This window comes from Alosa sapidissima, chromosome 7 (genome assembly GCF_018492685.1).
Source record: "Alosa sapidissima isolate fAloSap1 chromosome 7, fAloSap1.pri, whole genome shotgun sequence".
NCBI lineage: Eukaryota > Metazoa > Chordata > Actinopteri > Clupeiformes > Clupeidae > Alosa > Alosa sapidissima.
This window is the reverse complement of record NC_055963.1, coordinates 9606390-9631884: the sequence shown is the minus strand read 5'-3', so window position 1 is coordinate 9631884 and position 25495 is coordinate 9606390. Positions and strand designations below refer to the sequence as shown.

General features: G+C 40.8%; 1 long non-coding RNA gene across 1 annotated transcript; it reads left to right on the top strand.

Annotated features, from left to right (window-relative positions):
• Positions 1 to 2459: 2459 nt before the first annotated feature.
• LOC121712801 lies at positions 2460 to 25485 on the top strand. The gene is made up of 3 exons (XR_006032649.1): positions 2460 to 2475; positions 3522 to 3524; positions 25395 to 25485. It is a non-coding gene; the product is annotated as an uncharacterized LOC121712801 (long non-coding RNA).
• Positions 25486 to 25495: the final 10 nt, after the last annotated feature.

The following is a 25495-nucleotide window of genomic DNA, read 5'->3' as shown; positions in this document are numbered from 1 at the left end:
AGAAAATGAAGTAAGGAAAGCGCAAGTCAGTAAAGAATCAGTCTTGGCAACATTCTTTGATATAGAGAAAGCGTATGATATGCTATGGAAGGAGGGACTGTTAATTAAGCTGAATAGAATGGGTATTAGTGGTAAGATGTTTAACTGGATTAGAGACTTTTTAAAGGATAGAACAATAGAAGTGAGAGTTGGGGTTAATTTTTCTAACATCTATTCAATAGAAAACGGAACACCTCAGGGTAGTGTATGCAGTCCAGTGCTGTTCAACATCATGATTAATGATGTTTTCAATACAATAGACGACATTAGAATTAATAGAGCATTATATGCGGATGATGGAGCTTTGTGGGTAAAAGGACGCAATATTGATAATATTACAACCAAAATGCAACTGGCTATTAACAAGGTAGAAAAATGGGCATGTGAGTGGGGTTTTCATTTGTCTATAGAGAAGACTCAATTTATTTGTTTTTCAAAGAAAAGAATAAATCCCACACTAGAACTTAAGTTATATAATCAATCATTAAAACAAGTTAACGTTATTAGGTACCTGGGAGTGTGGTTTGATGTCAAGTTAACATTTAAGGAACACATACAGAAAATAATTGAGAGGTGCAAAAAGGGCATTAATGTTTTGAAATGTTTGTCAGGGTACAACTGGGGAGCGTCAGGGATGTCCCTTAAAAGAATTTATATTGCACTGATAAGATCAGTGTTAGACTATGGATGTATTGTGTATCGTTCAGCATCTAAGACATTGATTGGTGAAATCAATAGAATGCAGGCTAAAAGTCTGAGGATATGTTGTGGTGCATTTAGAACATCTTCAATACCAGCATTACAAATAGAAACAGGAGAAATGCCCTTAAGCCTTAGACGTATTAAGTTGAGTATGGCTTACTGGATTAATTTAAAGGAACATGATGTATCACACCCCACTAAGAAAGTTCTTAACGAGTGTTGGGAATATGGTAGATCCCAGATTTGTAGCTTTGGTTGGGATGGTAATAAAATAGCAAACCAATTGGAAATAGATGGTATCAATTGTAGTAAGACTGTGCCCCTGGTAGGAACTCCACCTTGGTTGTTTTGTTCTCCTATGGTGATTATGGAAACCAAAGAGATAGCTAAATCTGGAGGAGTGTATCAGAACGTAGAGCAATATCTAGAAAGTATGTATTATGATACAACACAGGTCTATACAGATGCATCTAAAGATTCAGAGGGTAAAACAGGTATTGCAGCATATATCCCTGATCACAAAATCTCTATTAAAAAGAGAACATCAGACCATCTGTCCATATTTGCAGCTGAAATGACAGCTATTATTATTGCATTACAGTGGATAGAAGAAGCTAGGCCCCCTAAAGCAGTTATTTGTTCTGATTCAATGTCATCTCTCACATCTATACAAAATGGAGAATCATCATGCCGACAGGATTTATTGAATGAAATTAATAATATCATATTTGCAATCAGTCAACAGGGAATATCAATCCAGTTTGTATGGGTACCTGCTCATAAAGGAGTTGGTGGTAATGAGGAAGCAGACAAGCTGGCAAAAGAGGCAACTAAGGAAGAGGAAGTTCAGTTAAACATTCCTCTCAGCAGATCAGAAGTTAAGGTAATCATCAAACACAAAGTTAACTTAATATGGCAAGCTGAATGGGATAAGGAGAAGAAAGGTAGACATTTATATAATATACAAAAGAATATCCTAAATAACAAACCTATGTACCCAAACAGACAAGAGGAGGTTTGGTTTACAAGGATGAGAATAGGCCATACTGGTTTGAATAATAGCTTACATGTTGTAAATAAACATCCAACTGGAAAATGTGAGTTTTGTGGAATGAGAGAGGATGTAGATCATGTTCTTTTAAAATGCTTAAGATTCTCCAGACAAAGAGAAAAGCTAAAGAGGGAAGTGAACGCAGCCAAGAAAGCCTTCTCTTTAGACACCTTATTAGGTGAGCCTAGATCAGGAAACATCACTAGTGCTGTCATCACATTTATCAAAGAAACACAATTAGCAAATAGGATTTAGTTGGTTGTTTTGTGTTTTTTTTTGTTTTTTTTGTTTTGTTTATTATTTATTTTATTTTTTATTTTTATGATTTTCCTTGAAATAACATCCAATTGATTGCATCTCAGTCCAGTAGATGGCGGTAATACACTTTGCCTGTAAACTGCCATAAAACCTGACAGAAGAAGAAGAAAAAGAAGTCTTTCCTGTGGACTTTTCTTTTGCTGTATATGGGACAGTGCTGTTCCACAGGAAGTTGATTTACACAGCGGCCCCATCTTGTGAAATGGGCTAATCGGGCCCAATTTGGACATTTTCACTTTCACTTCAGGGGTGTACTCACTTGTGTTATATAAGTATAAGTATATATACTCTTTTGATCCCGTGAGGGAAATTTGGTCTCTGCATTTATCCCAATCTGTGAATTAGTGAAACACACACAGCACACAGTGAACACACAGTGAGGTGAAGCACACACTAATTCCAGCGCAGTGAGCTGCCTGCTTCAACAGCGGCACTCGGAGAGCAGTGAGGGGTTAGGTGCCTTGCTCAAGGGCACTTCAGCCATGGCCCACTGGACGGGGCTCAATCCTCCAGTTCAGAGGTGGGACCAAGTCACTGTTTGGCAAGTCACAAGTAAGTCCCAAGTCTTAGCAGTCAAGTCCAAGTCAAGTCCCAAGTAAATACAGAGAAGGGCAAGTCGAGTCCAAGTCCAAGTCACATCAAAGCCAAGTCGAGTCCAAGTCCAAGTCACATCAAAGCCAAGTCGAGTCCAAGTCCAAGTCCCAATCTTTTTCAAGTCCTGAACAAGTCATCAGGTACTCTTCACTTAATAATGCCATTATTAGACTATCGATCATAATTTTAGCACTTCCATCTAATCCACAGTATTTTTTTTATAAATACAGATTAAAATATGTTCAATGTTTCTGTCTTGTAATCTTTTACGACATGTGCATACCTGTGTAATATACACATGTGCATACCTGAGTAATCTCTACAAAATGGATAGCTACATGACACTCAGCACAGCTGCAAATATATATATAATGTTTTTCCAAATTGCGGAGCCCACTGTAAGGATGAGTAATAATTTGACTGATGGTATTTCACTGCGCTAGGCCACAGATTTGCCTGCAAACAATTTATTAGGCTGTCTGCCAGTGGTGACTCATAAGGGAAGCCAAGGTCAACACTTTTATATTATTTAAAAGATAATAATGACAGTAATTTTGTTTTAAAGTATTAATTTCTTAAGAAATACTAGACATTTGATGCTGTTTATCTAATTTGTAAATGGTGCACGGTCACTTTAAGCCCATTGTGTGCCACTGTCCACACGTTCTCATAATGATCTTTTTTTACCAGCTCCGTTCAAATATAGCCTATGGCTAGTCCACAAACTTGTTTGTGCCACATGTGTAGCACAATTTTAACAATGATAAGCATGATATTAAGTTGGCACAAACAGCTTTCATTCCTTTGGAAAGAGAAGCATGTATGACATGATGCTTGCTTGACATTTTCTGTTTGCAATTAAAAGTGAATTATGAGCCTGGTAGCCAGTAGCCACCTAGCTACAGTAGCTGAGTGGAATGCGTTTCAATCAGGTTTCAATCGGCATATCATGTGCTTCATGTAAATAAATTATTGAATACTTCAAGATTCACCAGTTCCATTACACAAGGCAAAGACAACTCTTCATAATATTCTTGTCCACTTTCCAAATCACAGTGAGTGCAGCTATGTCATAGTGACCTGGATCTCATAGTTTATAACAGTATAGTAGGCTAGTGAGAAACGGATAAATTCACAATCTCCTCTAATCTCGTATTTTTTTGCCTCCACGATTTCTTTTTATATGTTTCTTATATTTAAAAGAAGATATCAATCATCATCAACAATGACAAGCCAGCTGGAACCTACTCGTTTTCTCTCCCTCTCGTGCGTGCTTAGATGTGTTCTCAATTAAATGCAGTAGCTTAGCATAAGTTTAAGTTGGATCTTAATGGAGAGGACTCGAAAAGTATCATCTTTATGTAACATGCTGTTGGTGCTTTTTGACAAAAGTTCTCTAACAAGAGTGCAAATCAGTTTGCAGTAAAGCTACTAGTGATTGGCTAAATGTTGGTCCTTCCTCTGTCTCTTGGTGCCCTACACACAGTGCGTAACGCGTGTGGGGGTAGTGGCAGTAATCTACTGAACTGTGCTCTGGCCGCTTGTCTCCGCTATTTTTTTTTTTATTTTTTTTAGTCGCGGGAAAGCGTCTCTGGGTTGACTGGTACACGATCAGGAAATTTAGTTTTTGATTCGAGACATGTCAAGTCATCACAAGTCAAAGAGGCAAAGTCCGAGTCAAGTCTTGAGTGAATAGTATTCAAGTCCAAGTCGAGTCGCAAGTCATGCCGAATTTTATCAAGTCAAGTCTGAAGTCATTAAAATCATGACTCGAGTCTGACTCGAGTCCAAGTCATGTGACTCGAGTCCACATGTCTGCTCCAGTTACAAGTCCAGAGTGCTAACCAGTGGGCCACGGCTGCCCCACTGTTGCCAGCGGTTTAGACAATAATAGAGTTTCTGACATGTTAACATAAATTTGAGGTGTATTGGATTTATATTTTAATAATTTATTTATTCTCAAGTGACGATGCCATCACTTATCTTCTACACAGGACACATTCTCACCTAGACAAGGGGAAAAGTGCTGTGAGAATCATGTTCTTTGATTTCTCAAGTGCTTTTAACACCATCCAACCCCTAAGACTGGGAGACAAGTTCTTGCAGATGGGTGTGGACGCTCACCTGGTAACCTGGATTACAGATTACCTGACCGAGCGACCACAGTTCGTCAGACTGAAGAACTGTCTCTCTGACACTGCACCGGAGCGCCACAGGGAACTGTGTTCTCTCCAGTCCTGTTCACCCTGTACACATCTGACTTCTGCTACAACACCGAGTCATGCCACATGCAGAAGTTTTCTGACGATACTGCAGTTGTGGGGTGTATCAGGGACGAGCAAGAGGAGGAGTACAGGAGCCTGGTGGAGGACTTTGTGCAATGGTGCAAACTCAATCACCTTCAACTCAACACTTCAAAGACTAAGGAGATGGTGGTGGATTTCCGCAGGTCTAAGCCCGCTCTGCTACCAGTCTCCATTGATGGGGTCAATGTGGAGGTGGTAAGCACCTACAAGTATCTGGGTCTCCACCTGGACAATAAACTGGACTGGTCAACCAGCACTGACGCACTCTACAAGAAAGGGCAGAGCAGGCTGTAGTTCCTGAGGAGGCTGCGGTCCTTCAATGTGTGCAGCAAGCTCCTCAGGATGTTCTACCAGTCTGTTGTTGCCAGCGTCCTCTTCTATGCAGTGGTATGCTGGGGAGGAAGCACAAAGAAGAAGGATGCTGGGCGACTTGACAGGCTGGTAAGGAAAGCTGGCTCTGTAGTGGGAGCTGAACTGGAGTGCATCACTTCATTATTTGACAAAAGGACCCTGAATAAACTGATCAACATTTTGGACAATGAGTGTCATCCACTCCACAGCACTATTGTAAAGCAGAAGAGCCCGATCAGCTGAAGACTTCGCTCACTGCCTTGAACAACAGACAGACTGAGGAAGTCATTTGTCCCCAGGGACTTTAAACTGTTCAATGCTTCACTTAAGGGAAGAGGAGAGATAGACTTCTCTGCATAGTCTGTCTGCCTCTCCACCCTCTCCATGTTTGAAGACTGACTGCCCACTACTGTTTTAGTACTGTCCACAGCCTAATGTTTTTACTACTGTTTTACTGCTACACTGTTTTTCATGCTATATTAGCACACATGATCAATGGCTGAACTGCTACAATACTGAATGGCTGTAACCCTACTACCTTAACCTATTCTTGCATTGACATAGTTTTTTATATTACCCTGTCTACATTATACTTTACTCTCTTATTTGTCCATAATATTTATGCTGGTCTTTATTTTTGCTGGTCTCTAGACTTTATTCTTGCACTGTTGCACTGATGGACTATACTGTTTGACTACTTTTTGCACCTTCACCATGACACTCAGGGCCAGATGTACGTACATTTGCGAACGTAGCGTTATCAGCGTCATGGACACACCGCAGATTGCGAACGCTGTTAGACCCAAGTTTCCGTCGCATTTATCAATCGTTCAATCCTTAGTGTAAACTGGGCCTTTTTCTGCCTTTCTCCGCCCATAAACTCAATTTACGAACGTCCACAACTGAATGGCTGCGCCTACATACAAGCGCAGTTGAATGAAGTTAACTGATGACAACATTAAAAAGAATCAAACGTTTAGCGATCATGAAATAATACCATACATGATATGATGTAAACAAGCAGGGAGATAATGAAGATCACGTAGTTCTACTCAAACTACTTGTGCACGTAGGCTATGGAAGATTGGTCAAATCTAGCGAGTAGGACAGTTTAAGTGAGACGTGAAAGTGAAAGTAAGACATTCGAAAGGCCAACGAAAGTTGAGGTTGCTTTTGGTAGTACAAATACTTTCACCACAAAAACTGGTGCTCTAAATAGCGATTCTGTTGTCTTTGAAAGGTTCTCTTATTGACGCATTGAACTGCAATTTGGATTAACACCTGCTTTTACAAGGCGGAAGTATTTAGGCGCAGAATAGACGTGCGCTTTCAGGAGCAGTCTGTACATACCGCGGAATACATAACTAGGCGCTCTTTACTCTTCCCTTCCCATCTTTTTACGCTAAACTCCCACTTTCCCCTGGATCCTCCCATATGCATGACATGACAAACGCAATCTGCCACTTTCAGCTCCCGCGACAGGCAGTTTGTGCTTTTACATCATTGCGGCCTGTTTGTACATACCTCGCAGTGATTTTACACGCACATTGCGAAACAAATACGCCTGAAGTGGGCGCAAAAGCGTTAGTACATCTGGCCCTCACTCTCTTGAGCACCTTACCATGCACACAGAACTACAGGCCAGTCCCGGCCCTGTCACGGCAAGCGTCTCATGCACAGATACATGGCACAGAGTGAAGCTGTCTATGAGGAGCTTCACCACAGCCTGAGATCATCAGAGAGATTAGAGGTCACTAGGCCAGGTTAATTTATGAGCACCTCAGACTAACACACTGTACTCATGTCACTGAGACCAAGCATGCAAATCTCTCAGCTGCGTCAAAAGGCAGCACCAAAGGCTCATAGGACACAGGCGGACAATCAGAACAGCCGAACCACAAGGTGCAAGTAGCAAATGAACATACTCAGATCCCTGTGTGCTAAACCAGTTCACAGTAAGACTATGGACCCTAATGTTAGAGTCAGGCAAAGTCTTTTAAATGTGCTATATCTAAGACATTTATTGTAATAAATCATAAAATGGCCATATGCCATCAGATGATTAAAGAAACATGTTCATTTCAAATACTGGCTTCACTGACAGTAGTACAGCCAGGATATTCACAGTCTGCAAATACTGTTTATGTTTTGAGTTTGTGTTTTGACCTGCTGCGCCACCATCTGCCAACTGCCCAACTATGCATGATCTCTCCTAAATCAAACATGGTATCTCAGAACAAGTGATGTCTACTCCCAGGGATGGGCAGTATTTATGATACATGTATTTAAAATAAATATTTCAAATGCAAAATAGTGGGTGGCAGGCTGATCCCCAGGTGGTGGTGTCCTCTCACTGTCCCTTTTAGTTGCTGTGCGTCGTGTGTTTTCACATTTGGTGTGCCGGGCCCGAACCCTTCCCCTTTTTGCAGCCTCTTGCTGCCGTGGTAAGCCCAAGGCCCTGCTCCTTGTCCAGGTTATGGTTATTGTGCAATATTTGAGTGCAGCTGCTGATCCCTGTGGGTATCATGTGAATATTGTGTCCTGTGGTTGGATGGCTGTTTGTTGAAGTGCAGTCCATGTAGTCTATGTGTTATTGTCATGTGTCAATAAATTATCATTTTTATAGAACCATGTCTCTTGTCTATTGAACCTGTGTGTCCAGTGGGGTCTAAACTGACCAAAATTATTCTAAATTAGTTCCTGGGAGGGCATATCTACCTTTGCCCTGCTACACATGTATTCATGATTTATGCATTACTTAATGTAGCAGGGTGAATCGATTGGCATGATTGTTTATGGTAATTGACTCAATAAAGTATCTATCTATCTATCTATCTATCTATCATTCCCCCTCGTTGCCCTGATTGTTAGCGCCAGGAGCGGCTGCTGGTGCTCTATAAGTGGGGAGCAGGCCTGTCCTCACATGTCTGAGCCCTGGGCTGCTGGTGCTCTATAAGTGGGGAGCAGGCCTGTCCTCACATGTCTGAGCCCTGGGCTGCTGGTGCTCTATAAGTGGGGAGCTGGCCTGTCCTCACATGTCTGAGCCCTGGCTTGCTGCCACCCCAGTTCCTTCCCCATGTCTCCAGCCAGGTTGGATATTTGTGTCACAGTGGCAAATTAGTAAGATTACAGTAGCAGTGGCCATGCTTTTGGATTCACTCGCCTGTGCACATGGATCCCTGTAGGTCCATAAAGGACTGCTGGCCACAAACTGCTATATGGTTACCGCTGACTGGTTGTCAACATTCTATGTGACTAGAGATGGTAGGTCTCAGTTTTGTCCAACTTAGTCATCTTTTGGTGATCTATTGGAACTCATTGTACTTACTGTTCTCCACTCCTACAGGCCTGAACATCAGGTGGCAGCCAACATCCAAGGCTGTTCTGTTTCTGTGTTTCATTTCATACTGTCTTGCCTCTGTTCATGTGATGTCTGAATCTGTTCTCCCTGTGCTTGGGCAACGCTGGTTCCGTGGTTCCGTCGATGTGGCTAGTTTGAGCGGCTCCAGTCTCCCTGTTTGGCCCTGCTGTTCCGAAGGCGTGAGCTGTACAACGAAGGCCGAGACCTGTTGCACCATCCAGACTCTTCTGTGTTTATTCTTTATTTTCATTTAGTGTATTGTATTTATTTTTCTGTTCTGTGCTTGGGCTAAATGGGGAGCTCCCTAAGGTGTTTACTGTGTGCTGTGCTGGGCCGTGCCTATTGACTTGTACTGTTCATTCACCCAGCTTGGTGTGTCTCTTGTATAAGTATATTCTTTTGATCCCAATCCGTGAATTAGTGAAACACACTCCGCACACAGTGAACACAGTGAAGCACACACTAATCCCGGCGCAGTGATCTGCCTGCAACAACAGCGGCGCTTGGGGAGCAGTGTCCATAGGGGGTGTCTGACAAGGGGTGCCTTGCTCAAGGGCACTTCAGCCGTGCCTACTGGTCGGGGTTTGAACCGGCAACCCTCCGGTTACAAATCCGAAGCGCTAACCAGTAGGGCCACGGCTGCCCAGCCTTTTGTGGAGCACTCTGACTTGCCTCTTGGTTGGGGATGTTGCATCCCTCTTCTAAGTTCCCTGGAAACAACCCTAAGCCCTGAGTAGACTTTTTTTTGTTTGTTTAATAAATCATATATTTTTGTAATCTATGTCTCTGCCTTTTCAGTCAACGAACTTGTGTGACCTGTTGAATTATCATGTGTGGGGTGTCCCTGGGGTCCTTGGCAATTCCTGGGGTGGCGAATACTATTCACTCGAGACTCGACTCGAACTTTGCCTCTTTGACTTATAATGACTTGACATGTCTCAAGTGAAAAACAAAAATTCCTGATCGTTGACCAGACACCCCAGAGACGCATTCACCTTCGCAAAGAAAAAAAATAAATAGCGGAGACAAGCGGACAGAGCCTGATACAGAGACATGCAATTGCGCTGTGGAAGAGAGCTTGTCAGACAGCTGTCCGCAGGGCCAGTTCTCCCTATACGCACACTACGCAAGTTGCGTTGGGCAAGTTAATGAAGGCCCCCTCGCCCGTCTCCCCTTGAGTCAAGCTAGTGAGAGACATACAGTTATAGCGACGGTGCCTCATACAGTAGGAAGATGAACATGAAACCGAATTAGCATTCAGGGCATGAAAAACGGAAGAAACTTCATGACGATGAACAGCAGGAACAGCAGTCGGGTAAACTTGTGTTCGTTCCATGGTTTGATGTCTACACGCATCTCTCCAGCACGTGTTGCTGGCCTAGCCTAGGCCTACCTAACAGGGGAGTGAATACCCTGCAGTGGCGGTTCAGACTTCTATGGGGCCCTAGGCAAAATCCTGCTAAGGGATTTTGAACTCTGAGGGATAAAATGTAACCATTTTTGTATATTATCTGACACCTCAGTGCTCCCTATGGAAGTTACCAAATATAGTGTTTTTCCCCAAACCTTCACAGCTATAAATGCCCAGTTTTAGGGTCTGGGCTGTTTGCTTTTGATGCTTGCTGTACATATCCCCTTACAAAAAATAACTGCAGTACAGTTCAGTTATAGTAAGCTACAGTGCAGTATATTTTCATGTCCAAAATACTGCATTTCTGTATCATTTTTGTAAGGGTCTGGTTGCCCAGGGGTTCCCAAACTTTTCCACGACAAGGCTCCCCAAATACCACTAGGTTCTGGCCAAGGACAGGGATCCCTGTCTGCGGGAAGTCACTACTATGTTCTCCAGCCCTGATATCGGAATAGGGCCCCTCAGCCAAATAACATATAGGTTATGTTATGTGATATGTCTTAATTGGGCCCCTCAATCATATAACATAGGTTATATTATTCACCCTGATATCTAAACGGGGCCCCTCAGTCAAATAACACAGGTACGCTATTTGTGATAATCATGCTTTGTAATTGACATCTTTTTTTACAGCAAGATGCCTTAAATGTGTTGATGGTTATATTTGTAAGTCTCAATCTGTCATTTATTTGCACAAAACTTGCCAAAAGTCCTAATTTAACTCATTGAATGCCAAGCTGTTTTCGGAAGCTTTGTCCTAGAGTGCCAGCAATCTAGACCATTGTTGATGATTTTTGTACAGCCACAGCATATTCTGTGTTATAGCTATGAAGCAATGGCGAGTCGGCGTCTGCGCCTTAAGTTTGTGATGTTTTGCCTGATGCGTGAACTCCAAAGGTTGAGTACAGTAGAAAAAAAAAAAAGCAGAGGCGCACTCAAGGGCTTGATTCTAATACAAATTTGTATTGAGAGCCGAGGTATTTTCAACAAGTCTACAGACAAAAAACTGGGAAACAAACGTTTCGGGCTTAGCCCTTTATCAATGTCTCCATTATGAAATGCGTCACGGGGCATTCAGGTTTTTTATAGCCGTGACGTGTTAATTACCGTAATACTTAATGTCAACACAAAAGACAAATCGTATAAACTACACCCAAAACCAAAAAACAACCATATGTGCAATTATATGTGAAATAGTTGGCAGCTGTCATCCCCGATGTGAGTCGCTACCCGATGTGAGTCACGCATGCTCAGATTGATAGGTTTTACGGCATAACGCCAAGGGATCCGACTGAAATCCATAAAATAATTAACTTTTCTGTTTCAAAAACACTTTTAGCTATCCAAGATTGTTTGATTGCTAACGTTAGCAAACGCCATTCAAGTGACAGCCTTTGTTGTGCTTGATTGCTTACTTACTTGCCAGCAGTGAACAAACTTCGTTATAGGTCAATTTTTATTGATATTACAGAAGTCTCTCGCTAGCAGGCTACTTCAGTCTCTAATCTAGAACTGACATTAGAGATCATGCCGTGAAAATGTGATGCCTTACGCTAAATAATACATTACTGCTGTGTAGGCTAATGTCATTATTCTGTGGCTAACAGCACTGGTAGTCGCAAAGTAGCAAAGTGACGCATGCGCGACTCACATCTGGTAGCGACTCACATCGGGGAGTGACACAACACTGGTTCTGTGCAGAAATACATGAGCAGTTGATAGTCATGTGTTTAAAAGAGGAAGTAGAGGCTACATGTGTGCTATATTGTAGCAGAATAGGTGACCGCCAACCAGACTCTGAAAAGGAGGACACCCCCTAATGTCTGCTTATAGGCTTATTAGTTGTGTAACTGTAGCTAGCTGGTACATACAGTATGTGCATGTAGGCCTATGTTGTGTATGTTAGCTTCCTTCCCAACGCCTTAAGAGATGTGCTAGTTGCAGCAGCCTGGGCTTTTAGCTCGATTGTTAGCACGCTCGACTCCCGAATCCAAGGTGTTGCTGTTTGTGGGGCGAGTGCATGGATGAGCGTGCAAATCAACACAAGGCATTGGTGCCGTGACCCGGATCAGGAGTGAGGTTTAGACATAAACACGCAATTTGTGTGCTACATGTTTACCACAGGTCTGCCAACTCTCACGCATCGGCCGTGAGACTCACTCATTTTATTGGCTTCACACGCTCTCACACCACACACCCCCGATTTCTGTGAAATGTCAACCGTCGGTCAAATACCTTTTTACTGGGGCACGTGCCCCAACTGCTGTGCCCCAGTAAAATCTCAAGTCCAAGTTCAACTAAATTGCTCACTACTAGTCACATAGATATCACACAGCATAGGCCTATCACGTGAGCGAGCGGAATCTAAGCTTTCCAATCATATAATCAAAAAATTAAATAAATTGAATAAAAAAGACACTCAATCAAGATCATTTTGATGCTACACTGATATTTACGGAGAATAACATGTCTGACATTGCCAATGCACACCCAGAATGCCTTCTATTGCATTATGTAGGCCTAATGTTATTCTCACGGGTAGGAGCATTACCCTTTTTGTCTGTTTCAGAAGTGATAGAGAAAAAAGTGTATTGAAAAGGCCCTTGACTATAGTGTGTTTGCGAGTGTGTGACTACATTACATTATTTTTGTAATCCAATGGATTACGTCACTGATTACAAAAAATGGTGTGTAGTCTGTACTCAGTGGATTACATTTCCAGGGTTCTCAAGTTTTGAGCTCAGCTTGGAGTGAGAGTTTCTTTGGGGGGGGGGGGCACACACTCACTAAAATGTTTGGCTTGTGTGCTAAATCGTGTGATTATTCAATGAGTGTAGAATTTAATAAAGTAAGTGCACTAATTACTAAGATGAGTGCACCATGTACTAAAATAAGTGCGTAAAACTTGCACATATAGCAAAGGGTGTGTACACATGTACGGATTATCAGCCAGTGGGCCCCTAGGCACAGATGTGAAAAGGGCCCCCCTGGCCACTTCAAAAGGTTGGTAACTCAGCTTAGTTAGGGTGGTCTGGGGGCATGCTCCCCCAGAAGACATTTTTAAAAAATAACCCCTTAAATAGACTTCTGGTGAGTTTTTTGGAAAGAAGCATTAATCCTTTGAGACCTTGAATTTGTCATTGTATCTACAGTAGGGTATACATCCATCCATCCATACATTTTTGTTTATTTTTCAGGACAGTCTGGGATTTGTACCCATCTTGCATGTCTCTTATGTCAGCCTTTATATCAAAAGGAAACCATTTGTGTTTTTATGTCACCAGGAAGCATGTCAGTAGAAATAACTTTTCATATTTAGGTGGGATAGATTGGAATCTTGAAATATAATAATCTTGATGGTGGGATATTCTATGGTTCACCAATTTCTGAGATATATGTACTGAGTGAGACAAATATTTTATTCATTAGGCTAATTGCTTTATTCACTTGAGTAGCCTATTTATTTTGGGTTGCTATTACATTATGATGGTTGGCAGCTCATTGTCTGCAGCAGTCCTGTATCTTTAGAAAAAAATGTATGTGTAGCATACTCGCTTCAAACACTCATTGATAATAAGCTAATTTTCATTCATTGTTGACATGGTCCATGGAGGCTCAGACGGGTGTCGTGTCTGATTGAACATGCCGCTAAAAAGCACAAACGAGTGCGAAAGTTGCAGCCGTGACAACAGGGAAAGTGCAGGAAGCCACGAGAGTGATTGGTCGTATAAAATGAACGTTGCTGATGTCTGGGTTACACAAAGCTACAACAACATAATCATTATGTTTTCTTAATGACCTTTAGTTTAGTTTAGTTTATGAATAAAACACACTGTTAAAGTGCCATAGGCTGGTTTACTAAATGACAGACAGTTGAATTTCTGAATAAAAATAATTTTGGTGCAGTTTTGAAATCTTAAACGTGTAACCCCACATAAGCGCACAAGCATAACGTGGTTGCAGGGAGGGGATGTCCTATTTTGGAATTTTACCCGGATACAACGAACACTATTTTTTGATTGGATGTCGGTGGCTATTTTTTTTTTTTTTGGGTGGTGAGTGGTGCGCTAGTTCTGAACCCTGCGAGAAATCATCTGGTATCCTTGCGCCTCTAATCATTATGCAGATACCTTGACATCCCTAGTAATATTTCTGCGTGAGAAATGCAAGGTGTGGCGTGTGAGCGTGTGAACTTGTTGAATTGCGTGAGACTTGAGAACCCTGCATTTCAAAGTAATCTGACCCAACACTGCCTGTTTGTCTGTATAGTAGACTACTTGCCATAGACATAGCTAATGAACTGGCTCTCCTGATTCTCTTTAATATTTTTTCAAACGTAGACTATTTTATATAATAATTTTAATACTTCATATATGCCTAATTTAGGCTACGATATGCATCTATTGCCCATGCAGCACAGCGAATCAAAGTTAATAGCCTACATTAGGCTACTTTCCAGTTTGCATATGTTCAGTTGTAGGCTATCTAAACCAACTAGGCCTAAAGCTTGACTAAAATATTGTAAACATTTACTTTTTTTTTAAATGTATGGGAAGAGTGAAATCACCGATTAGTTTCGACGAGATGTCGAGATGTCATTTTAGCTAATGTGGTTAGCGTTTTCTCGGACGCAATTGAGCAGTTATAGTCCACACTTCATCAACCCTCAAACATGAAATCTACTTCTGTCAAAACTTTTGAGAGGGAGAGACACTAAATTAGGCTAAATTTTTAGTGTAGGCCTAGCGCAGTAAGCACATGCATAATTTAGTGGCTTTAAGCAGAGTGAGGGCATTCGTGTTTGCCTGGTACAGATTACAACAGTGCCGGTTCAGACCTCGATGGGGCAAAATCCTGCTAAGGTGCCCTCCCACCTGAACTTTGAGGGACAAAATGTAACACTACAATTAAAGGTCTTTATTTAAACCAGCAACAAGAATCTATATTACATCTAGTAGCCTATAACCTTTATGGAACTATAGCTAAGCCCTCTACAGTAAAGTATGAAACAGCAAGTGATGCACAGTGTGGAATGGTAGGGGAACGCTGCTGCTCCGGTATTTATACTATCCAACCAGCAAATCAGCACCCTCGAAATTCAGACGGGATAAATTAGAAAAGTGTGATTGGCAGATTCAATAGCTGTCAATTAAAATTGACCAATTAGGTGGGGCAGAAGAAATATTTGGGGGGGGATTGCCCCTCCCAGCCCTATTCTAGATCCGGCCATGGGTAGGCCTAACCTAGGCCACTAACACACGCTGGAGAGATGCGTGTAGACATCAAACCACAAACACAAGTTTACCCGACTGCTGTTCCTGCTGTTCATTCTCGTGAAGTTTCTTCCGTTTTTCATGCCCTGAATGCTTCATACATCTGGTTTTATGTTCATCTTTCTAATGTATGAGACACTGTCGCTATAACTGTACATGTCTGTCACTAGAGCTTGACCAGATAAGGGACTGCAAGAAGTCATACATTTGTTAATTCTTGTTGTTATGAATCGATGAGTAGGCCCCTACAGTCATTTTTATATAATAGCCTACATAATATTTCTACTATATACATAAATATATAGTGTATATATAGAACATGTGTTAGAGAAAATACATTATACAACAATTTAAGACTAAAGGAAGCTGAGATATAACCTTTATGGATAACTGCCACTAGGGGGGCCACCCCAACTTGTATCCATGGATTTTTTAAAACCTTAGGCCTATAGGCCTACCTAACACCCTGCCAAAAATCAAAAACTTATCCAGAAGTGCCCAATCTTCATGATTTTTCACATATTCCTTCCCAGCTATACCTCTCCGGAGGTTTTGTTTTTGGTGCATTTTGTCTGTTTGTTTGTCTTTAATGTAGGAAAACTGTACGATGTTGAAACTTTATTAAATTAACATTCATTAGCCTAGGCTATTTGTGTCGTTATTAGTGACAAGCTATTGCTATTGTTGCTTAAAACTATTATGCGTAGGCCTAATACCTATCTGCAAAACAGGACTATAATCAATTATCTGCGAGATATCAGAAATGCCATAGGCTGGCCGTACCACATTTTCTCTTTTTTACATCAATACGTTATGGAAGCATAGGAGCCCACTTCAAATAATCTCCAAATATGTGATTATATCCTAGCCTATAGGCTAAGTTTAACAACGTTTTATGGACAAATGTATCCCTCGGACTGCAATTTGAATAGATTTCCCTGTGCTGTACTGTAAAAGTAAGCCTACAGCCATTTCTTAGAGTGGGTTAACATAGCCTAAATACTGTAATGTTGCCACTAATAAAGATATGTTTATTAAGTAGGCTAATAAATGAAGTGTTTTGAGCTGAAATGGCATGAAATGGCTAGACTATTTGTTGTGGACCTCCTGGAGCAAAACATCAGCAGACAGAGAAGCCCTCAGTGTCTAGCAATGCAGACTGCTCGGGGGAACCTGCTTATCCAAATGTGGGTCGCCAGTCGAACTGAAAGGCTTATCATAAATTCGCATTTATTTTAATTTGGCTATAGGCTACGATTAAAGTTCCTATGGTTCACAACTACTCGCAATATGCTATCGATACTAGTTAACCTCAATTTTTAGCCCTGCTATTGTGTTAAGCGTTACTTGCAATATATGAAACTAAAATCTAAGATAGTAGAAAATTATGTTTAAAGACAAACAGACAAAATGCACCAAAAACAAAACCTCCGGAGAGGTAGACTACAAATTTGTTGTATGATAAAGCAATGAACGTACTGGTAGGTGTTTGACATGACGTTTGATGGATCCACCGGTTGGGGAGGTTTTTGGCATCATTCCCGCGCTATACTGCAGGCGCTCAGGGTCTGGCGATCGATGCGGGTGGCACTCTCATGTCCCGTTTTACCTGCTGATCCAGTAACAGAAGATAGATATCTTCTTCACATTTAGCTGAGTCTCTGGTCAAAACGTGTGTCATATTCATGTAAGCCTTGTCTGCATTAGATTGTAATCTATATCAGGCATTAGAATGTGCTTGCTCTGACGAAGCTGAAGTTGGCCGCACATTCAGAATGCGGTGTAGTCAAGTTTCCATTCCACCTTAAATATTGCAATTTTCTACCGACAGGGGGCAGTGCTGACTGCAAATACGCGATGACACTGGCATTTGCCTAATAGCAGACGAACATGTAGGCTACTCCTCACAGACGAATAAAAGCCTTTTTTTCTGGTGACTCCATTGTCGACCAATCTTTATGTAAATGATACAACATGCTTTCTGTCAAATAAATCGGTTCATATTGCACCTGTTTTTTTTTGGGGGGGGGGGGGATTTTGAAGCTTTTCTGTTTCTTATTTACATGAGCTATATTTCATATTTTACAATTTATGCACTAGATTTGATACCCATTGCTCACACATGATTTGCCGTGAGATATTACACCACATCCCGATACTACAGTCTCTGAGCTTTCATTTGACACCATGTATGGCCAATTTCGTCATGAAAATTCACCCTTTTATTAAAATTGAAATTCCATGAGCTGTTTTTCATATTCCACAATGTATGCACTAGACTTGATACCTATTGCCCACACAACATTTGCCGTGAAATATTACACCACATCCCGATACTACCGTCTTACAGCGTTCATATGACACCCAGCATGCCAAATTTCGTCGTGGAAAATGGCCATTTCTTACATTTAAATTACATAAACTATATTTCATATTCCACAGTATATGCACAGTATGCACTAGATTTGATACCTATGGCCCATACATCATTTGCCGTGAAATATTACACCACATCCCGAAACTACAGTCTCTGTGCTTTCATATGACAAATTCCATCGTGGAAAATGGCCCTTTTTCATATATTTAATTTACATGAGCTATATTTCATATTCCACAATTTATGCACTAGATTTGATACCTATGGCCCACACATCATTTGCCGTGAAATATTACACCACATCCCGAAACTACAGTCTCTGAGCTTTCATATGACATCATGCATCGGTTCAGATTTTGGTTCAGAACCAATATGAACCGATTTATTTGACAGAAAGCATGTTGTATCATTTACTTAAAGATTGGTCGACAATGGAGTCACCAGAAAAAAAGGCTTTTATTCGTCTGTGAGAAGTAGCCTACATGTTCGTCTGCTAGGCAAATGCCAGTGTCATCGCGTATTTGCAGTCAGCACTGCCCCCTTTCGGTAGAAAATTGCAATATTTAAGGTGGAATGGAAACTTGACTACACCGCATTCTGAATGTGCGGCCAACTTCAGCTTCGTCAGAGCAAGCACATTCTAATGCCTGATATAGATTACAATCTAATGCAGACAAGGCTTACATGAATATGACACACGTTTTGACCAGAGACTCAGCTAAATGTGAAGAAGATATCTATCTTCTGTTACTGGATCAGCAGGTAAAACGGGACGTGAGAGTGACTGTGCGTAAAGCCCCTAAATTATGCATGTGCTGCGCTACACTGAAAACTTAATTTAGTGTCTCTCCCTTTCAAACGTTTTGACAGAAGTAGATTTCATGGTTGTGGGTTGATGAAGTAAAATGACATCTCGACATGACGAGTCCTAGGAATCGTAGGCCAAGTAGGGTAGGCTACACAAATTCGGGGGTTCAGGGGGTTCCCTAGGGATTTTTTTTTAAATTTTGGCAGCTAATTGCACATTTTTCACACAATGAAAAATGACAGAAACCTTAAGCAGGCAACCTGCCCGTCTGGCTCATCCAAACCACACACTGCATGCGTTAAACAAACACTAGCATGGAACTTGGACATCACAATAAATGAGGATAAATAAATCTGATAAGTTTAATTGACATAAATGAATTTTAATTTTGTGTGTGTATCATCTAGAAACTACAACAGAGTCTTTCTTAGCAGCCCATCGGTGGTTCTCAAAGCTGCTGTAACCTACTGGTTGTGCTTTGGAGTTAGTGAGTCAGGCGCGCCTGCAGGTGTATGGCCGTACGCACTGTGCGTACCATCAGACAACTGTGTGCATGTGGGGAGGGAGGGGGGCCCATTCCGATTTTGTGCCCAGGACCCGTGATCATGATAATCCGGCCATGGCCAGCCCCGACTGGAACCTTTCCCCAATAGAATCTTCCCCTATCTGACTTGCATGAGCTCAGGTCAATGAGGCCTGTAGGCCATACATAGCAAATGGAAGTTCAAAACTGTAATATCCAATGGAACATAAGTTGATACAAAGGTCTATCACAACATTAGATGATAATGTGTAGCTATGGATTTATAACAAGTCATAATGCAGCGGCCATTTTTGACCAGGAACACAAAACTAGTGAACACACAGCGAACACAACAGGAGGGTTCAATATAGACTAAACAAAAAACAACACTTCAAGTTGATTATGTAGAGGTTACTCTCCTTAAACACTTACAATGTTTATATGGAAATTGAATTCTTTTGGAGTTTTTTTTAATTTAATACTTCAAATTTGACACTTGTGATTTTACTAAATCTGCCAGAAATTTAGGAACAGAAAATACAAACCACCAGAGTTTAGCCAAACTAAATGTTGTTGTGACACATTCGAGGGAAAGGGAACATACCACACTAGGCGGCTGCATATATGGAAAAAAAAACACCTAAACATAAAAAAATTCTAACAAAAGGTTTTTCAGCTGTTTTTGTAGCATTAGGTGTCCTTAATAACATTACTAAAAGTTTACCAAAGTTTGACCACTAGAAAAGTGTAATTTTCAAGATGGCGTCCAAGATGGGCAGAAAGCCCTTAAAATATCCTAACTCCTTCATTATTTGATCTAGCCAAGTAATCTTGGTGTCTAAACCCATGTTTTCTGGGTCTATGAATCCATTGGACTTGTCTAAATTGCACTGACATGATTACATACTTATGGAATACATGATTTTGTGAAATTACTGTAAAGATTTATCTTTGTTTGGGGTGAACCAGAGATGTAAACGATTTAGTCATGTAACTCCTACTCTGTATGTGTTTTTGGACACATACTCTTTTTTTTTGCTAAAACAGACTTTAGCAAAAAGACATTCAATGTCAAAGTTATTGCACCAAAAGTAACTTAAATTGGAGTTGTATAACTTTGATCATAAACAACTCTGAATTAGCCTGAACAGAGGCCTGTGTGTGAACCCTCTAAAATGGTCATTCATTTCAATTTGAATAAGGTAATGCATCCTTTATAGATGTTTTTGAGTATAAAGGTGTACAATGATTACAATGTACACATATAAAGATATAAAAGGCAAAGTAGCAGTAATGTCAGCTTATTCCACCCTACACTATCCCATCCCACCACACACTTAATAAACGATAACAAAATATATAAAATAATATATAAATATATATAAAAGAATCAAACAAAACAAATCAACAACATAACTAACCAATATAACACAGTCAATAATAAAATGTTAAAAATAATAAAGATTAGATAAAGACTAATGCTTGTGAGGGAGTTCCGCCAGCTCAAATGTTCTCAGGGCTAATAGCAATAGATGCTATGTAATCTAGAAAGGGTGTCCACTTGTCAGAGTTATTGGAAATGGATATTCCTTTACAACCTAGACTGTTATTGCTTAATGATGACTCACAAATTAAGTTTACAGAAAAAACAGTGTAAAGTCTGCCTTGCAGGCTTTAGCAAAGAAACTAATTGTGCAGAGGTGGATACTGCCACATACATTTTCTGTTAAAAAATGGCTGTTATACTTTCAGGATGTTATTATGATGGAACTTTCTACTGCAAGAATTCTTAAAGCTAAAATTTCAACATTACAGATGTGGGAAAGAAGTGCAAGGACAGTTAAGGGCACTCCCAAAGGTTTGGAATATCTCGGGCAAGACCAAAGCATACGCACCAGATCGGCTGGTGACCCCTTGCACCTATTACAAGCACCACTTCTATCCTAGCTAGCTTAGCATTAGTAAGGTGTGCTCTATACAAGATCTTGCATTGCAACAGGCCATGCCTAGCACATATGGAGGAAGAGTGAACCAGGTCAAGCATATGCTTCCACTGTGTCTCTGAAATTGAAATGGCCAGGTCCTGTTCCCACATGTTTTTCAAGGCTTTGGTAGGGTCTGTGTGTATCCAAGTATTCAAGTAGCTATGAATAGTAGAGATGAGGCATCTTTGACTAGGGTTGAGGGATAGGAGAGAGTACATTTTTTACTCAGGGGGATGTTCAGGGAAGTTGGGAAATAGCTTCTGCACAAAGTGTCTAATTTGAAAATACATGAAGAGATGGGCATTAGGTAGATTATATTTAGCTGACAGTTTAGAAAAGGAGTAAAAAAAACACCTTTATTGTAGAAGTCATTTACAGTGACAAGACCGTTAGTAGACCAGAGACGAAACGAAGGGTCGGAACGGAATGTTGGAAACAGGGGCAACGGTGAAGAATCTATTCAAGCTGAATTGATGGTATTCCAGACTATTGGATTTGTGACATTGTAACTAAGAGGAAATCACTGAGTGAAGTGAGTAATTTGAGAAGGAAAGTTCTGTGTGGACCCAGGGAGTAATCTGAGAAGGAAAGTTCTGTGTGGACCCAGGGAGGTTGACTGCCGGTTTGCTCCTCTAGAAGAAGGAGTTAATGGCAATCCTGTGTAGGAAAAAAAAGATTTGTTGATTATGACTGGGATGTGTTGGAAGAGGTAAAGGAATTTGGGTAGTATTGCCATTTTTATCAAGTTGATAAAACTTGATCCTCACTACGGAGCCAGATCGCTAAGGGTTTAATCGCAAGTGCAAACTAGAAAATGTAATTTCGAGGAAATTACCAGTGTATGAAAAAGCAAAACATACATTAACATAAAATGCTAAACTAATTTTTATTTGGAAACACTTGTGGGCAGAGGAAACAGTTGGCGGGAGTCATAGTTGATGACAACTGAAAGTTGAAATGGCTGAACAGTTAAATAGTTGAATAGTTTAAATTGTTAAATTATTTAATATAGGGAATTATTGTAGTGAGGACTTTTATTTTGAAACAGTTGTGGGCAGAGGAAACAGTTGGCGGGAGTCATAGTTGATGACAACTAACAGTCAAAATAATAATGTAAATCGGCTCTTGAGGGTATTTTCTTTTAAGGGTAAGGCTATTTGCACCCCTGGTACAATTAGCAGTGTATGCTATTCGTACCCTGGTGCAATAAGAAGTAAATTCTATTCGTACCCCGGTGCAGACAGCAATGTGTCCTATTAATACCCCGTCTGGTACAAATATCAATGTATGCTATTCGTACCCCGGTGCACACAGCAATGTGTTCTATTAGTACCTCGTCTGGTACAAATATCAGTGTATGCTATTTGCACCCCTGTGCATTTAATCTGGCATATTGATCACACAATGTAATAATATATATATATTTTTTTAAACAAGCAACATGTTTTTTTTGTTGTTACATAACAGAGTGTGAATAGCTCAGCTGTGTAATAGACACTCTGAATAAGGTATGCTGTTTGCATCAATGTACAGTTAGAAGTGGATGCTATTCGTACCCTGGTTTTTATAGTACCGCATGCTATTTACACCCTGGTGCATGAACTAGCTAATTGTTGCAATCAAAACTTCCGTTTGAGAACCGATTTCTTGTTCAAATTGCACGCCTTCTCTCCAGAGACGTTGGTACACATGCACACTTACTCTGCCAAAACACATCACACGGGAATTGAACCCCGGTCTCCCACCTGCCAGCCCTTCCCTGTGACCAATGCACTATCTGCTTCCACAAGGAGTTGAGGTTTGCAGGTAAACTTATAGTTTATAGGCCTGAACGTCATATTCACAAAATTTCTGTTAGCTAACAAACTGACGGTTGTATGTGTTCACTGAACAAAGATTATGAAAATAAAACACAACTTTTCCATCTCAAATTTAATTTTAACAGATATTAGTGCTGAAACCGTTCAGAATTCTTCACTTTCTGCTGACGAAAAAACAAATGTTGGCCATGTTTTTTGGGCACGCGAGCAAGATGTTTTTGTTGTTATGTAACAGGGTGTGAATAGCCCAGTTGTGTGGCCAAGGCTATTTGTACCAGGGGTACCACTTTTTTTTAATTGCGACAAACAACAACACTGGTTAAAATAAACGATAGCTCCAAGTATGGTGACAAATCCCATTTGTACTCTCTTCCACTAGTTGCTAGACATCCAGAGCTTTGATTCAAGCCCAAATTCGCTGCACAAAGTTTTCAGGAAATACTAATATACGCGAGAAACACAAAGAGGTGCATTTGTTTATAATGACGTGGAAGCGATGCAGGCCATCATTTTGCACAAATTGAAGTAGAAATAGGCCGACACCAAATGTTGAAGAAACGTTCACAGGTGATGAAGTTTGGGTAGGCTATGTTATTCACCTAATCTAATTCTGAAGGAGAATATCTGCCTTTTGGAGATAATGATCGACTATTGACAGTGATAGTCACGGTGCGTCTGTGAATGGAGGTGCGTCTTTGCGTGTATACGATGGTGTCCACTAAGCATGCCATGCTTATTGATGATCGTGTCTGTAATGGACGTAATGGCTACAGACAGCAGGGGTAGTAAAAATAGGGCTCTGAAGAACATCTTAGGCCTACTGTTCTCTACTTGCCTCTTTGCACTACAACCTGTCTAGCAAGAAAATTGTTGCCGCCAAATTATTTGTAACCCCAGAACTTCTGCCTCCAACTGAGTCATCAACCAAATGCCACTGCCAAAGGTTTAACTTCCAGATCATGGTGTGGATTGGAAAGGAAGGTGACATGAACACAGTGGATTGCCAGTTATGACTAGTAAGACTGCTGCCCCAGAAAGCAGATGATCCACTGCACGTCTGCCTGCCGAACACAAAGGTGCAGTTGCAGGGCATATGGACTACCATGCATGCCTACTTGTGGACCATGTCAAGTTGGGAATTGCAAGAATCACTATAATCAACCTCTATGGGAGGAAGAGTGTGACGACTAATGGTAAATCTAGTGAAGGTCACAGTGCAAAAAAGTATAAAAGATAAACCAGAATAAGAGGAAACAAACATTTATAAAAAAAAATGTATTATAAAAAATATATTAAAAAATAAAAATAAAAACAAAAAAATAAAAGGGGTTAGCACTCCAGCCCTGTTTTGACTAATCTAATCTTTATTGGAATCAAAAGAATGGTTATGAACCACAGAAACCTAGCCTAGAAATCTAGACGCACCCTAGCGGCGGCAAATTAATTTGCTCAGCCTGTACGTTTAGTAGCAAACCATAGGGATTTCTATTGGCTGACGCCGTGGACGTCATCCAATCACAGCGCTCTATTTTGTTAGAGAGTCTTAAGGCGGGCTTAACAGGATGACGACAGTCCTGCGACGGTGAACAACAAGGAAGGTGGCTATGGCGAACGAAGAGCGGTTGTTTGAATCGGCGTTGGCATCAACTTTGAAGGAGTTGGACTTGTGCTTTTCTTTGAAAGTTGAGCAACACAATGCACTTAAGTCATTCCTTTCGAAGAAGGATGTATTTGCCGTTTTGCCGACCGGATACGGTAAAAGTTTACTTCCCCGTTCACTGTTTTCATCGCTCTGGCCACGTCATCCTGCTCTTTGTTCTGATTGGTCGTAGTGCTGGCCTATTGCATGCCTAGGCAGTTTGAAAGACAATTCTCTGCCCGCCCCTTGGATTAAGCGAGGTGAATGGGTCGATTCCAGACTATACATTTCAATGAGATAGGATGGCCCGCCAGGCTAACAGAAACCACCAACACTTGGTAAAACGATTTGAGAAAGGAGAAATATGCAGTGACTTAAGGGAAATGTACTTATTTTTTGCATAAATATACTTGTAACCAATTGCTTTAATATATAATGGTACTTGTAATCACTTATCTCATGCAAATATGCTAATTAGAATGTTACATGGCCAACACATGTACCAGGTACCATTCATGTACCATTATTCCTAGTCTAGGATGAATACAAAGGAGTAATGGTCATTTTAAGGACCTGACGGCGGCCATTTTGAAAATGGGGCCTTTATTGTAGTCAAACTTTTAGTATGTTTTTAAGTACATCTGATACTACTATAAACCACTGAGAAACCTTTTGTTAGAATTTTTTTGGGGTCAAACCATATTTGCGGCTGACTACACCTGCTGAAATGTCAGCTTGTTGCTCCTCCTTTTGTCTATTTTACAAGTTTTTAGTTTTGTGCAATGATCTTAGTTATAGCCAGCTCTATTCTCATTTAATGAAATTTCCTAAACCAGATATCAGGGGTGTGATTAGCAAAGGTAAAAAAAGAGGAAAATATACGTACCACGGAGTGACACCCCCCCCCCCCCCCCCCATTGGTTTGAGTACTTTAGAG